General features: G+C 43.2%; 1 protein-coding gene across 3 annotated transcripts in view; it reads left to right on the top strand.

The window, feature by feature from the left end:
- Positions 1-13,956, top strand: part of SPECC1L (sperm antigen with calponin homology and coiled-coil domains 1 like) — a 128,843-nt gene that overhangs the window by 664 nt on the left and 114,223 nt on the right. The window contains exon 2 of one of the 3 annotated variants that reach the window (XM_082641585.1): positions 3,343-3,454. The exons of the other annotated variants lie outside the window; for them this stretch is intronic. The gene's annotated coding sequence lies outside the window, so the exon portion shown is untranslated. The remainder of the gene's footprint in view (positions 1-3,342; positions 3,455-13,956) is intronic. 3 annotated transcript variants of the gene reach the window in all.

The following is a 13,956-nucleotide window of genomic DNA, read 5'->3' on the forward strand; positions in this document are numbered from 1 at the left end:
TCATTGTATGGCTTCAGTGGTTACGTTTAAGACATCAGAGTTCGTTTCTGGGCAGCTCCCCTGGAGTTGACTGGAAAAGAAACAGTTTCTACTCAGTTTTGGCCCATTTACAAAACCAAGTAACTCCTGTGATCATTCAAGCGCAGAGAATCTTGATTTGTTAATGCCCTTGGTAATTCGCGGGCAAGCACGGGAGGACCCAGGGAAAATTCCCATAAATTCGCCGTCCTGTATTGATCGCAGGGGGAAATGTCTGTGTTGTATTTTAAAAAAAAAAATCATCTTCAGCCATTGATAACGTTTTGTAAGCTTGCAACAGATGCAAGAGACTAAAAAATGTTTGCTGTCACCCCGGGGGCTGCATCTTGAGATGAAATCAGAGCCTGGGGCTTGGTAGATACCAGCAGACATCACTATAATATGGGTAGGTTATCAAATAGACACATCGATGCAGAAGGGTAAGGAGAAGTAGGGTATTGACCTAGGTAAGATTTTTTTCTATAAAGAGATAGCTGATCCAGTAATTTTTTTCTCTTGAAAGGTGTCTCCTTTTCTCCTTTGAATGAGTGTACTCCAAGCATCTTGAGATAGCTGGAGAATGCTTTTTAATTGCCTGTGCATACTCTACGTATGTAGGGATTTTCTTGACATTCATTTTCAGTAAGAAAGTGAGGGCTTCCCTGGTGGCGCAGTGGTTAAGAATCTGCCTGCCAATGCAGGGGACATGGGTTTGAGCTCTGGTCCAGGAAGATCCCACATGCCGCAGAGCAACTAAGCCCGTGTGCCACAGCTACTGAGCCTGTGCTCTAGAGCTCGCGAGCCACAGCTATTGAAGCCGGTGCACCGAGATCCTGTGCTCTGCAACAAGAGAAGCCACCGCAGTGAGAAGCCCGCGCACCACAACTAGAGAGAGCCCACGCACAGCAACGAAGACCCAACACAGCCAAAAATAAATAAAATAAATTTTTTTAAAAAGAAAAGAAAGTGAATATTGTGCCATAGAAAAGCTTTATCACTCTGCACCTTGGCAACAGTCCAAATATCTAAGTGTGCAGTTCAGCATCATAGTGAGTGGGAAGTGATTATAGCAGTTTTGGTTAAGGTGAGGTTTGTATCAAAATTTCTGTTTTGGGCTTCCCTGGTGGCGCAGTGGTTGAGAGTCCGCCTGCCGATGCAGGGGACACGGGTTCGTGCCCCGGTCCGGGAGGATTCCACATGCCGCGGAGCGGCTGGGCCCGTGAGCCATGGCCGCTGAGCCTGCGCGTCCGGAGCCTGTGCTCCGCAACGGGAGAGGCCACAACAGTGAGAGGCCCGCGTACCGCCAAAAAAAAAAAAAAAAAATTCTGTTTTAAACTTGAACTTTTGGGGTTGTGTATCTGCAGTGTGTCCTCTTGAGACGGGATTTCTCTGAAGCAGAGGTTCTCTTTATAACTGACTCCATAAAGTACATCTTATATTTTAGATGACTCAGATGATAGTATTGCTTTGGTTCAAAATTATTATTAGGAATGGGTTTTCATAATACATTAAGACTTGCTGTATAACCATGTACATATTTAAATCACATGGCTAACTTGTCCATAGTCATTACGCAAACTCTCCACCTCAGTAGAGGAACAGTGGCAGGGTGTCAGTAGGTGAGTTAAATTCTCTTGGCTTTATGGCTTTGGGCAAGTCGGTTTTCCCTTCTGGGCTTCATTTCCCCATCTGTAAAGTGTGGGGTTTGGGAGTGGAGATGGAAAGGAGCTTGAGTTGCCAATTTTAATGTTTAATGGATCTTTGCCTACTTAGTCCTCTTCAGCCAGGGGTAGAACTGGGCCTTCTCACCAGTTCCATGACATTGTTGTCCTTCGTCAAAGACCAGGTGGTGTTGTAAAGCTGGTGAGAACCAATCTCGGAGACTCTTGGTCAGGGCCCTGAAATGAACTGTTGAGTGGGCTTCAGTGTATTAAGAAAAATGAGGACAATATAGGGAGTTTTTCATAAAACTAAATTATTCAACTAGGATTTCCCTTTCTAAAAAATGTCATTTTCTTGATATTAAAATTAAAGCATCTTCTATGACATGATGTTGATAGTAAATGGTGGTAAATGAGATTGTAATAAATGGCAACTACAGGTTGGTTTTCTTATCACAATAAGGTATTTTTAGAAATAGAACGTAGAATCTGTTGTTTTACTGTTGTTGTAAGGGAGTTTAGTGAAAAAGTTCCTGGGGCTTTTGCTGCTGAGAAGATTAAAATATAGATTACTTTTTAAGAGTAAAGATGAGTTACTTTGTGGTCATGTGTCCCAATCCACAGGCAACTAAGAAGGCTCTGTTGAATTTGCTTGTTATTAAAGACACTTCTGATCATCCTTTCCTACCAGATATAAAATGTCAGGATATTTTTGTGGTTGTATAAGCCTAGGCAGGGAAATTCCTCCTGGTGGTTGGAATTGTTAGTATTGAATAGACTGGCTGCTGAGGTAAAGAACCCCTGTGGGGATTCTCTGTCAGCTCCGAAACCTTTTAGTATTGTGACCCCAGTCTTTTGCTGTGAAACACCATGACCATCAAGAAATTAGGCTTACAGATTGTATTTCAGATATGCTGAGGGGAGAAGTGGCTGTCCAGCACCCTGTCCAGTTCCAAAGCGAATGTAATAGATGACCATTGTGTCTGTGAAATCTTAAAATTTTTTAAAGATTTAAAAAGTCGTACTAGATTTAGATTTAGAGTTATTGTAAATTTTCTTTTGTACTTACAAAACTACAATATATAATGTGTATCAAGCATACATTTTAAAAGTGTCTCAAATTAAAATTAATAATGCAATCTGTAATTCTTCAAATACTCATGTTCACATTGGGAGGACTGACTGCTCTCACCCACCTGAGTTCTCCATTTTCAAAGGATAACATGGAAACTCTGTAAAGGACATTTGTCCAGAAAAAGAGAATGCAGATCTGTTAAGTGTTTTCCCTGACCTTTTTGCACATCTTCATTGTAGTTCTTGTCTTTATTTTTTGGTTAAATCCTGAGGTTTGCCCCTTCCTTTCTTTCTAAAATGTTAATCTGTTCACGGTTACTGCCCTGCTCTCTGCACAATTTAAAATCCTTCAATGGCTCCCACTATCTTTACAATCAGATCTACCGATCCTTAGCTTGGTGTCACTGGGCTCTGGCTGTCACTCTCGTCATGCCCCCACCTCCCTTTAGGTTCTTCGTTGAGCTTCGTTGAGCTCTTGGTCCTTGGAGCTCTCTCCAGTCTCCTCTGCTGGAAAGCTTTTCTTCATCCTTCAAAACTCAGCTCAGATAGGACCTGGCCTGAAAGGCATCCCTTATCCTGTCTCCTGCAGGCTTGTCCAGCACCCTGCCCAGTTAGGATTTGGCTCCCTGGTTTTGTCTGCTCTTCTCCACCAGCTGGGACACCGCAGTGCAGAGCCGGGTGCGTGTCGTTGCATCTGCTGGGTGAGTAGTTTGTCAGGCATGGGTCCTGAGGAAGTGGGTCACTTAGTCCCTGCCCCTGAGGAGCTTTTCACTCCAGATCCACTTGGCCTCGCCATCCCTGAGACACCTCCCAGCCGTGCACACCAACTTGCAAAGTCCATTTGATTGTTTCTTAGTGTCTAATTAAAATCTAATTTCTTGACAGAGGAGACTCTGTCTGTGATGTCTATTATATCACCTTTGTTCCAGGCTCTGGAAGGAATGTGCATTTGTTTCATGTTGTTTCCCTTTTTCCCCTTGTATACCTTCCATCTTGGTGGTGGTGGTTTTTGTTGTTGTTGTTCTTTGGGGATGGTGAAGTTTTTTTTTTTTTTTACATGTGCCACATCTTCTTTTTATTTATTTATTTATTTATTTATTTATTTATTTATTTATTTATTTATATTAGTTTCTGCTGGTGAAGTTTTAAGAGGTGAAGATATTAAATTTCAAGTTCGTCTCTTGTGCATATAGCCCAGGGAAAACAGAAATGTTAAAGGGGAAAAATACTTTGTCTCTTGAAAAAAAAAAAAGCCCCGTATTACACTTCTTTTCAAAAGAACTGAGTTTGTACAAAAAAAAAAAAAAAAGACCCTGATTAAGCTTGGGAAAGAGGCAAAGAAACTGACGGCAGTGTTAGGATTTGTCAAGAAATACTTGTTAAAAATGAAAGTTGTCCCTTCCTCTCTCACTTCTCATGTTCTTGGGGAAAGTCCCAACTCAGCCATTTTCCAGGGGCACCTCGTCCCCTGGGAAGTCCTGAAGCAGTTTGTTGGGTCTGCTGTTTTCCAGAACAGTCACAACTGGACATTTTCTTCCGAGAGATGCCCCTGTCCTCCCATGTGGGAGACGCCAGTGTCCTGAGTCCCACTCCCTTCTTTCCCTGGAAGCGTCTCCTGGTCAAATTTTGTTCTACCCCACGAGGCCCAAGAGTTCTTGAGCAGGAGCTATTGAGTCTTCTCCTTGCATATTTTAAACCTTGGTGGGTTTGAGTCAGTCTCCCCCAGCCTCCCGCCCCAACCCCCCAGCCCTGGCCTGGTGGCTTGCTGGACCTTAGTTCCCTGACCAGGGATTGAACCCAGGTTCCAGCAGTGAAAGCACCGAGTCCTAACCACTGGACCACCAGGGAAGTCCCTGGTTAGGGTCAGTCTTAAATCTTCTGTCCTGTGTTCTTGTTCTTTTCCCTTTCTGGCCTCTGCCTTTCTACAGACTCCGTCACATCATTACACTTACTCAGGTGTGTTTTCTCTGCCCTGTTACAAATTACCTGCTGGATTTTTCAAACCTAGTTCCCTCATTTTTATTCTTTTTTTTTTTTTGGCTGAGCTGCAAGGCTTGCAGGATCTTAGTTCCCTGGCCAGGGATTGAACCCTGGGCTCTCTGCAGTGAAAGTGCTGAGTCCTAACCACTGGACTGCCAGGGAAGTCCCCCTCATTTTTATTCCTCGAGCTTACCTCATTGCGTACTTATTCAACTTTGCCCGGCCCCCCGCCACTCAAGGCCACCAGCCTTGGATTTTTTAGTCTTTTTTTGTTTATCTCTTCCTTCTTGCCTCAACACTTGTCTCCTCTCCCCACCCCACTCTCCCCTCCCCCGAATTCCACCACCAGGAATGTCAACCTTTCATGCCACTCTTCATCGTTCATGTATTCATTTGAATGCAAGAATTGTGTATGCATATATTCATTCATGTATTCATTTGCAAACATGTATGGTTTTTAAAAATAACAGCTTTATTGAGGTATAATTCATATACCATAAAGTTCATCCTTTTTGTTTTTTTCCAACTTAAATGAGTCAAATTTATTTATTTGTTTATTTAAATTTTTATTGGAGTATAGTTTTTTTAAAAATTTAATTTATTTTTGGCTGCATCCAATCTTAGTTGTGGCATGTGGGATCTTTAGTTGCGGTGTGCAGGCTTCTCTCTAGTTGTGGTGCATGGGCTTCTCTCTAGTTGTGGCACGTGGGCTCAGTAGTTGCAGCATGCGGGCTCAGTTGCCCTGAGGCTTGTGGGCTCTTAGTTCCCCAACCAGGGATGGAACCTGTGTCCCCTGCATTGGAAGACAGATTCTTAACCACTGGACCACCAGGGAAGTCCCTAGAGTACAGTTGATTTACAATGTTGTGTTAGTTTCAGGTGTACAGCAAAGTGAATCAGCTATATATACACATATATCCACTCCTTTTCAGATTCCCCTCCCACATAGGCTATTATAGAGTACTGAGTAGAATTCCCTGTGCTATACAGTAGGTCCGTATTAGTTATCTATCAGTGTTTTATACATAGTAGTGTGTATATGTCAATCCCAATCTTCCAATTTATCTCTCCCCACTGACCCCCTGGTAACCATAAGTTTGTTTTCTACATCTGTAACTCTATTTCTGTTTTGTAGATAAGTTCATTTTGTTCCCTTTTTTTAGATTCCACATATAAGCAATATCATATAATATTTGTCTTTGTCTGACTTACTTCACTCAGTATGACAGTCTCTGGGTCCATTCATGTTGCTGCAAATGGAATGATTTTGTTCTTTTTTATAGCTGAGTAGTATTCCATTGTATATATGTACCACATCTTCTTTATCCATTCCTGTGTTGATCGACATTAGGTTGCCATGCTTTTTGAATTGCACACCTCAGTGGTTTTTAGTACATTCACAGAGTTGTGCATTGAGCACCACTCTCTAATTCCAGAGCATTTTCATCACCTCAGGAAGAAACCTTGTACCCAGCAACAGTCACTCCCCATTCTCCACTCTCCCAAGCCCCTGGCAATCACTAATCTACTTTCTCTGGACTTGTCTGTTCTGGATATAAATGGAATCAGATAATATGTGGCCTTTTGTGTGGTTTCTTTCATTTAGCATAATGTTTCCAAGGGTTATCCATGTTGTAGCATTCATTAGTACTTCATTCCTTTAATGGCTAAATAATAGTCCATACTTTGTTATCTATTCATTAGTTGATGGACATTTAGTTTATTCCACTTTTCTTTACTTTTTAAAAAATTTTTTGGCCACACAACATGTGGGATTTTAGTTCCCCGACCAGGGACTGAACCCGCCCCCCTGCATTGGAAGTGCAGCATCTTAACCACTGGACCGCCAGGGAAGTCCCTGGTTTATTCCACTTTTGGATATTATGAATAATGCTGCTGTGAACATTCATGTACAAGTTTTTGTGTGGACAGATGTGTTCTGTTCTCTTAGGTGTATACGTAGAAGTGGAATCACTGGGTCATATGGTAGCAATGTTAAACTTTTTGAGGAACCACCAACTGTTTTTCAAAGCTGCTCCATTTTACAGTCCCTCCAGCAGTGTGTCAAGTTCTAAGTTCTCCACTTCCTGATCAATATATGGATTTTCAGGGCATACTTTTTAAAACATGGGATATTTTTGGCACTTCTGCTTTTTGTTTTCTCACTTAATACTTCTGGAAAGTCCATTAAATCAGCTGGTATCATTCTGACTCATTGTGATTAATGGCTTCATAGTAATATTCCATAGTATAAATATACTGTTTACTCATTCAATTCAGCAGATAATAAAAGGCTGTTTTGGATCAGGCAGTGTTCTAGGCTCTGAGGCAACAGCATGAACAAAACAAACAAAACACCCTGCACTCTTAGAGTTTACGTTCTAATAGGAGCAGGGGTGGAAAGTCCGGAAATAAACAAGTAGCATAGCCTAGGGTTTTACCATTGCAGTTTGAGTCTTTGGGGGCTTTCTGAGTAGTGTATATGAGGTACCAAAGACTAGATTGCCCTAAATGTTGTTACAAGTTACTTTAAGTCAGTATTAGTATTAATAATCTTGCAGGAGAAAGTAGAAACATTTTCATAAAAAAAAAAAAGACCCAATTGGTTAATGTGGATATGGAGTTCTAGGAGATCCACATATGAGTCCTTGGTAGCAAAGTTTGCATATTTATAAACTGTATCCAAATCCTCTTATCCTGTTGAAAAGTAATAGACATTGTTCCCCAAAAACCAGGTGAGATATATGTGCTGGAGGTTTCTGATGGATGCAGTTGAGAGTACTTTTGGGGGACATGGCAAAACTTCTGGGCCCAGTCAAGACTCTTGTTTTCTTCCTGAACTTTTCTGTGTTTGTTATATTGCCCTATGAATTATTGAGATTGTCCCTCCAGTAAAGCCTACTTTAAATTATTCATGGTGATGCTTAGGGAAAATAATCTGGGTCCTCTAGAGTGGTTAGGCCTAGAGGGAATTCCCTCCCAATAAGGGCAGATTTATATTGATATGCAGCCTAGTTTGGTCTGCACTAACCCTTCTATGTTGGCCCTAGTGGTAATGCAGTTAAAATAAACATTTTGGTTCTGATTTTGTTTTTTATATTTGACTTTGAAATGAAGTTAGACACAGTTATTCACCGTTTGTGTTACCCATCCAGGTCAAAGTCTTGCTCATCCTGACCAGCTCCATCATGATGGAATGCTAGTCATCTATTAATAATCAGAATGTCACTCTAATGAATAAAACATTATTTTGCAGAAAATTTTTTTGGGCAATTCAGTTACTAATGTTCGTTTATAAAAATTCAGAACAAAACACAACCTGCAAGTTTATGTTAAAGTAATATTTCTGAAGGTCTAGTGTAGAATATAAATGCCACCCAGCATACTGTCTAGCAGTACAGGGATCTTAGTCACCTCCTCTCCTGCCTTTGCTTCTCGCTGTCCTCCCCCACCACACATGTGCTTAGCTGGGTTGGGTTCCAAAACTTTATTTATAAAACTAATTTAATTCATAAGGTTTATGAGGTTTAGATTATTAGTACTGTGGAATCTAATGAGCATCCATGGCAGCATGGCTGAAAAAGCATACATTTCATGTGTACCTTTCATTAAATATGGTCCTCTCACCATACAGCTTAAGGTAGTTATTTTCCTTAATTTTATAAATGAGGAAACGAGGTTAAGAATACAGAGTTAACCAGGGGCCAAGCTTGGACTTGAGCCCAGTTTTCTGACTAAAAGTCCTATGTGTTCTTTTCACTGTAATATGCTGCCTTTCAACTGGAATGCATTTGCCATATGGTTGAAGGAACGACAGTGCCATTTAGCCTGGAGAATAGAAGACTATGTAGGGCATTGTTTCTCTTATAATTGAAATATTTGAAGAGCTTTCACATGCAAAGAGGGCTGGATTTATTTTGTGCTGCTTTGGCAGGTTCCCTAGTAAATGGTAGTTATAGTTGCACTGACATTTGGCTCCACGTATGAAAAACTGCCCAAGAATTGAAGGGGCAACTAGTGACAAAGCCTGTGGGGGTGTCACAGGACGATGGCTGGGGGACTGACCTTGATGCCTACCTGGTCTTACTGAGGTCCTCTTCTTTGCCTCCTCCTTCTACACCCTTTCTTGCCTGAGCGCTTGACAGGGCCCCCTCTCTTCTCTTCCTAATTTCATGCCTCTTCTCCCTTAAGCCACTCAGAGGTAAGTTTTAAATATGGGATGGCCACTTGATAGTAGTTAATGATGATATTGTGTGATTGGTTTGTTTTTCTCACATATGCAGTATACACATTATTTTAAATAAAGTGACAGTGAAGTATTAATTTGGAATTTATAATTTTTTCCAATACTATTTCTGTAGTGATTTTTTTTAAGCAGGAAATAAAAATTGAAGAGTATATCCTGTGATGGTAGGCTAAGAGGGGGATTTATTATGCAAGTATGAGAGTCTCTGCTGAAACGCTAACACAGTGTTTACTTTTTCACCCAAGGTTCATTATCCTCAGGGATAACCACCCAAGGTTCCTATGCTGTTTCATTCCTCGTCGCATGTGATTGCATAGGTGCTGCACCTTGTCCGGCCAGGGAGTCCTGCAGGTGGGGAGAGGGTGGTCGGGGAGAGGGTGGTCAGCAGCAGCAGGGTCTGTATTGACGCCAGAGAGTGACTTCTGTGAAGGGTTCTTAGTCTCTGAACATCTTTGCTGGTGAAGCTTCAGAGCGTAGTGAGGTCAAGAGGAAAAAGACCTGTTATCTCTCAAACAGCTGATTAATTTTTGCATAGCAGTTACTGGTTTCTTTTGTCTACATACTTTTTTTTTTTTTTTTAATTGTCAGGGGCCTGGAGCTTAGATATCTGTGCCATGCTGTGTCAGAAGTGAGCTTGGGACATTTCAGGTGATGGGGGTGGCTGGTGGCTGCACTGAGAAAGAGATTCCCTCAGGAAACAGGCAAGTGAGAAAGTTAGCCCAGCAAATTCCCCGTGTAAGTTCAATGTGATGCTCTTTAAAACAGTTGATGTTACACCACTGTTACCTGGAGCCCTGAGAGCTGAAGCGTTGTGACTGTCGAAGTTATCTAGCTAACCGAAGTTAGTGCAGGAGCCGATCATTCAGCTGGCATCTGATGACGAGCAGTCCTCCCGGCCCCCGCTTGAGTGCCTTCGGCGAGGGGAGGACCCAACCAGTTTTAAGGCCGCTCGGTTGGTGTAGGGACATCGCTGATTATTAGTTGCCTCGGAATCTGTCGCTTGATAACTTTCACTCTCTAGTCCTATTCCTGCCTTCTGGACCTTTTGAAGTTTGAAAACGACTATTTTCACTTACCGAGTTGAAAGTCTCACTTACTTGAGTTGTTTTCAGAGCTCTCTGGACTGGAGACAGGCTGGTTATTAGATTTTCTCCTCACAGTGTGGTTCTAGAACTGCACACAGTACCCTACCAGGTCCTCTGAGGAGGACAGTCTACCTGGGACTCCTGTCTTCCTGGATCCAGACAGTGTAAATCAGATGATTTATTTCAGCTCAGGACTATATTGTTGCCCTTGGAAGAGCCCTGCTGTGCTGTGGGGACACTTTAAGCCCAAACTCCCTCTTCTGCTACAGAAGCAAGTCTTCCAGAGTCTGCCTTTCAGAGCTTTCCTCTTCCCGGGAACTTGTGGACAATAGGATCAGATTCTAACCTTTGACAGCACCTGCACCCTTCCAAAATCTGCTTCTCACACACATGAACAAAAGATAAATATATGAGGTGATGTATTCATTAACTAGGTGGTGGGAATCCTTTTACAATGTATATGTACATCAGTCGCCATGATGTACATTTTAAATGTGTTACAGTTTTATTTATCAATTATATCTCGGTAAACTTGAAAAAAATTTGAGGTGAAAACGTCTTGCCTTCAAAAGGTCAGGGTTTCCTATTGAGACTAGTCACAGAGATGCATTCCAGGTTTCTTACTTCTTATTTGTTCCCAGATGGTGTGCAAGGAGATAGTGATCCCTGGGGTTAGGCCACCTTATGTAGCGTGGCAGCTCGAGGGCGTCAGGACACCCGATGAGCTGAGGTTCCAGCTTCATAGGGACCTTCCTTCTTAGGCTGCTTTGGCCTCCAGGGGAGGGCTGCCTGCCCCTTTAATGCTAGGGTCTCCACAGTTTTCCAGTAACCACAGTTTGTTAGAGTCTCTAAGTTGTTGGTTTTCTCGTCATCCCCTTCTGCCCTTCATCAGCTTTTTCTTCCTGATTTCTTTTTGAAATTCTGCTGTTTTGAATCTTTTTGACTTTCACCTATACTGGTAACACTTAAATGATGACATTGTGGTATAGGACAGACACATTATTTCCATGGCTTCCTTGAGCATTTCTTTCAGTACCCTATATTGCATGCTCTCTTTCCTAGCTGCTAGCCTGCCAGCCCACTGTGAAAGATTGGAAGTGAATAGGGGGTCGTCAGCCGTCCCTTGTACACATGGGGACAGCATCGCCAAGGCCTCAATCTGTATAGTAACAAGGAATGTTTTGCTTACCTGCTTCCATATAAGCTGCTGGTAATGGTTAGGATTTGGAAAAGGGGAAAACATTCTTGAGGTGGGGAATTTAGTCACCTGTAGTTCTATATGAAAGTCAACCCCCCAAAAAACAAAGGGACTTCCCTGGCGCTCCAGTGGTGAAGACTCCATGGTGCGGCCAAAAAAAAAAAAAAGAAAGAAAAGAAGAAGAAAGTCAAAGTCAGCCAAGAGGAGGGGAAGGCATATCATTATAGTCTCAGTAGAGACTGAGAGACTGACAGGCTTTTTCTGTAAGAGAGCCAGGTAGTAAATGTTTTTGACTTTGCAGGCCATATAGTCTCTGTTGCAACTAATCAGCACAGAAGTAGCCATAGAAATACATGAATGAATGAGTGTACCTGTGTTTCAATAAAATTTTCTTAGTGGATCTGAAAACTTGAATCTTGTATATTTTTTGATGTCACAAAATACTCTTGATTTTTTTTTTCTCCCCAACCATTTAAAAGTGCAAGAAATAGGGCTTCCCTGGTGGCGCAGTGGTTGAGAGTCCGCCTGCCGATGCAGGGGACACGGGTTCATGCCCCGGTCCGGGAAGATCCCGCATACCACGGAGCGGCTGGGCCTGTGAGCCATGGCCGCTGAGCCTGCGCGTCCGGAGCCTGTGCTCCGCAATGGGAGAGACCACAACAGTGAGAGGCCCGCGTACTGCAAAAAAAAAAAAAAAAAAAAAAAAAGCAAGAAATATTCTTAGTTTGTGGACTGTACAAAAACAAGTGATGAGCTGGATTTGGCCCATAGACCGTAGTTTGCTGTCCTCGGTCATAGGGAAACAGGAAGCAGAGAGGACTGATTAGAGGGCCTGAGAAGCCAGGCCCAGAGTTTTTTCTGTTATTTTCTAATTTAATAAAGAATCTTTTACAAAAACCCACAATACCTTTATCTCATGTTAAAAAAGCAACAATTTGGGGCTTCCCTGGTGGCGCAGTGGTTGAGAGTCCGCCTGCCAGTGCAGGGGACACGGGTTCGTGCCCCGGTCTGGGAAGATCCCACATGCCGCGGAGCGGCTGGGCCCGTGAGCCATGGCCACTGAGCCTGCGCGTCCAGAGCCTGTGCTCCGCGATGGGAGAGGCCACAACAGTAAGAGGCCCGCCTACCACACACACACAAAAAGCAACAATTCGAAAAGAAGAAAGATGGAAGGATAGAAGGGATTGAAAGCATGCAGAAAGGTTCAGAGAGAGATGTGTGTCAGGAGGTGTGATGAAAGGCCAGTGGGGAGACTCACACTGGGCGAGGGAGCGAGTGAGGAGAGGGCTGGACACCAGGGACAGAGGAAGGGCAAGTCCAAGTTAGTGACCCACTGAATGAGGAAGGCAAAGGAAGGCCGTGTTGAGTTAGACCCCTGGGGTGACAGCAGCAGTTAGGCCCCAGAGGGGGTGGCACACACCTGGAGTGGACCGTGGTGTTTTTAGTTGTCTGGAAGGTGGAGCGGGGCAGAACAGCCCTGGGGATTGTCCTGGGGGGAGAGAGCCCTTCTTTTCTGCTGGTGGTTTGAGGAGTGGGAAAGAAGAAGTAAGAAGTTAGGGTACAGGGAATTCACCTCTGTGATGGAGGGAGGATGGCAGTGTGCTGTTTGGCGTGGTTCCTGTAGCAGTCCTGTGTAGGAGCTCTTAACCTCCACCTAGAGGTGTAAGGACTGAAGTTTGGACGTGAGTAATATGCCCAGAGCCACATAACTAGTAAGTGGTGGAGCTGGCACTTGAACCAGGTTCTACCGGAATAATCTGGGTTCTTTCCACTAGACTGAATTCCTGAGTGCACAGCCGCAGTGTCCCAGGCTGCTAGTTGGAGATCTGCCTTCTGGCACCGTGCTCTGTGTTTAATGTTATGGCCCAGAACAATGCTGCTCTTCTCTTATAAAAATCTGTTTGTGTTTTGAAGTCCTTAGAAGGGATGGTTGTTTGTTTGTTTGTTTTCAATTTATTTTTGCCTGCATTGTGTTTCTTTTTCAATTAATTAATCAATTAATTAATGGCTGCATTGGGTCTTCGTTGTTCCACATGGGCTTTCTCTAGTTGCGGCTAGTGGGGGCTACTCTTCGTTGCGGTGTGTGGGCTTCTCATTGCAGTGGCTTCTCTTGTTGCAGAGCATGGGCTCTAGGGGCTCGTGGGCTTCAGGAGTTGTGGCTTGCGGGCTCTGGAGTGCAGGCTCAGTAGTTGTGGCACACGGGCTTAGTTGCTCCACGGCATGTGGGATCTTCCTGGACCAGGGCTCGAACCCATGTCCCCTGCATTGGCAGGCGGATTCTTAACCACTGCGCCACCAGGGAAACCCTATTACTCTTAATATGTTACTAGTAACCTGTTACTGAAGCTCAGAGTTTGCTAAATCAGGTAACATTGTTCTGAAATTTTACTTATTAAAAATTAGAATGGAGCATTAGGAAGAAACATTTATTTTACACATTCTATTTTCTTGATACCCTGTTGGTTGCATTGTATTGAAATTCTGACACGTAATTAAGTTCAGCGCTTGGACTTTGTAATACATTACTCACGCAGTAAAGACAAACAGCATGATCCTAAATTGGCAACAGCAAAGTCAGTGTAATTGAGTTCTATGGTGAGTCTCGGCATTTTCACAGGGATGGGTGCACGATGACATCTGGAACTCAGAAGGAAGTGCTTGCCATGGTTTTCCTCTTACATCCTCATCCTGCCA

The sequence above is a fragment of the Mesoplodon mirus genome (genome assembly GCF_964341445.2).
Source record: "Mesoplodon mirus genome assembly, chromosome: 13".
Lineage (NCBI taxonomy): Eukaryota > Metazoa > Chordata > Mammalia > Artiodactyla > Ziphiidae > Mesoplodon > Mesoplodon mirus.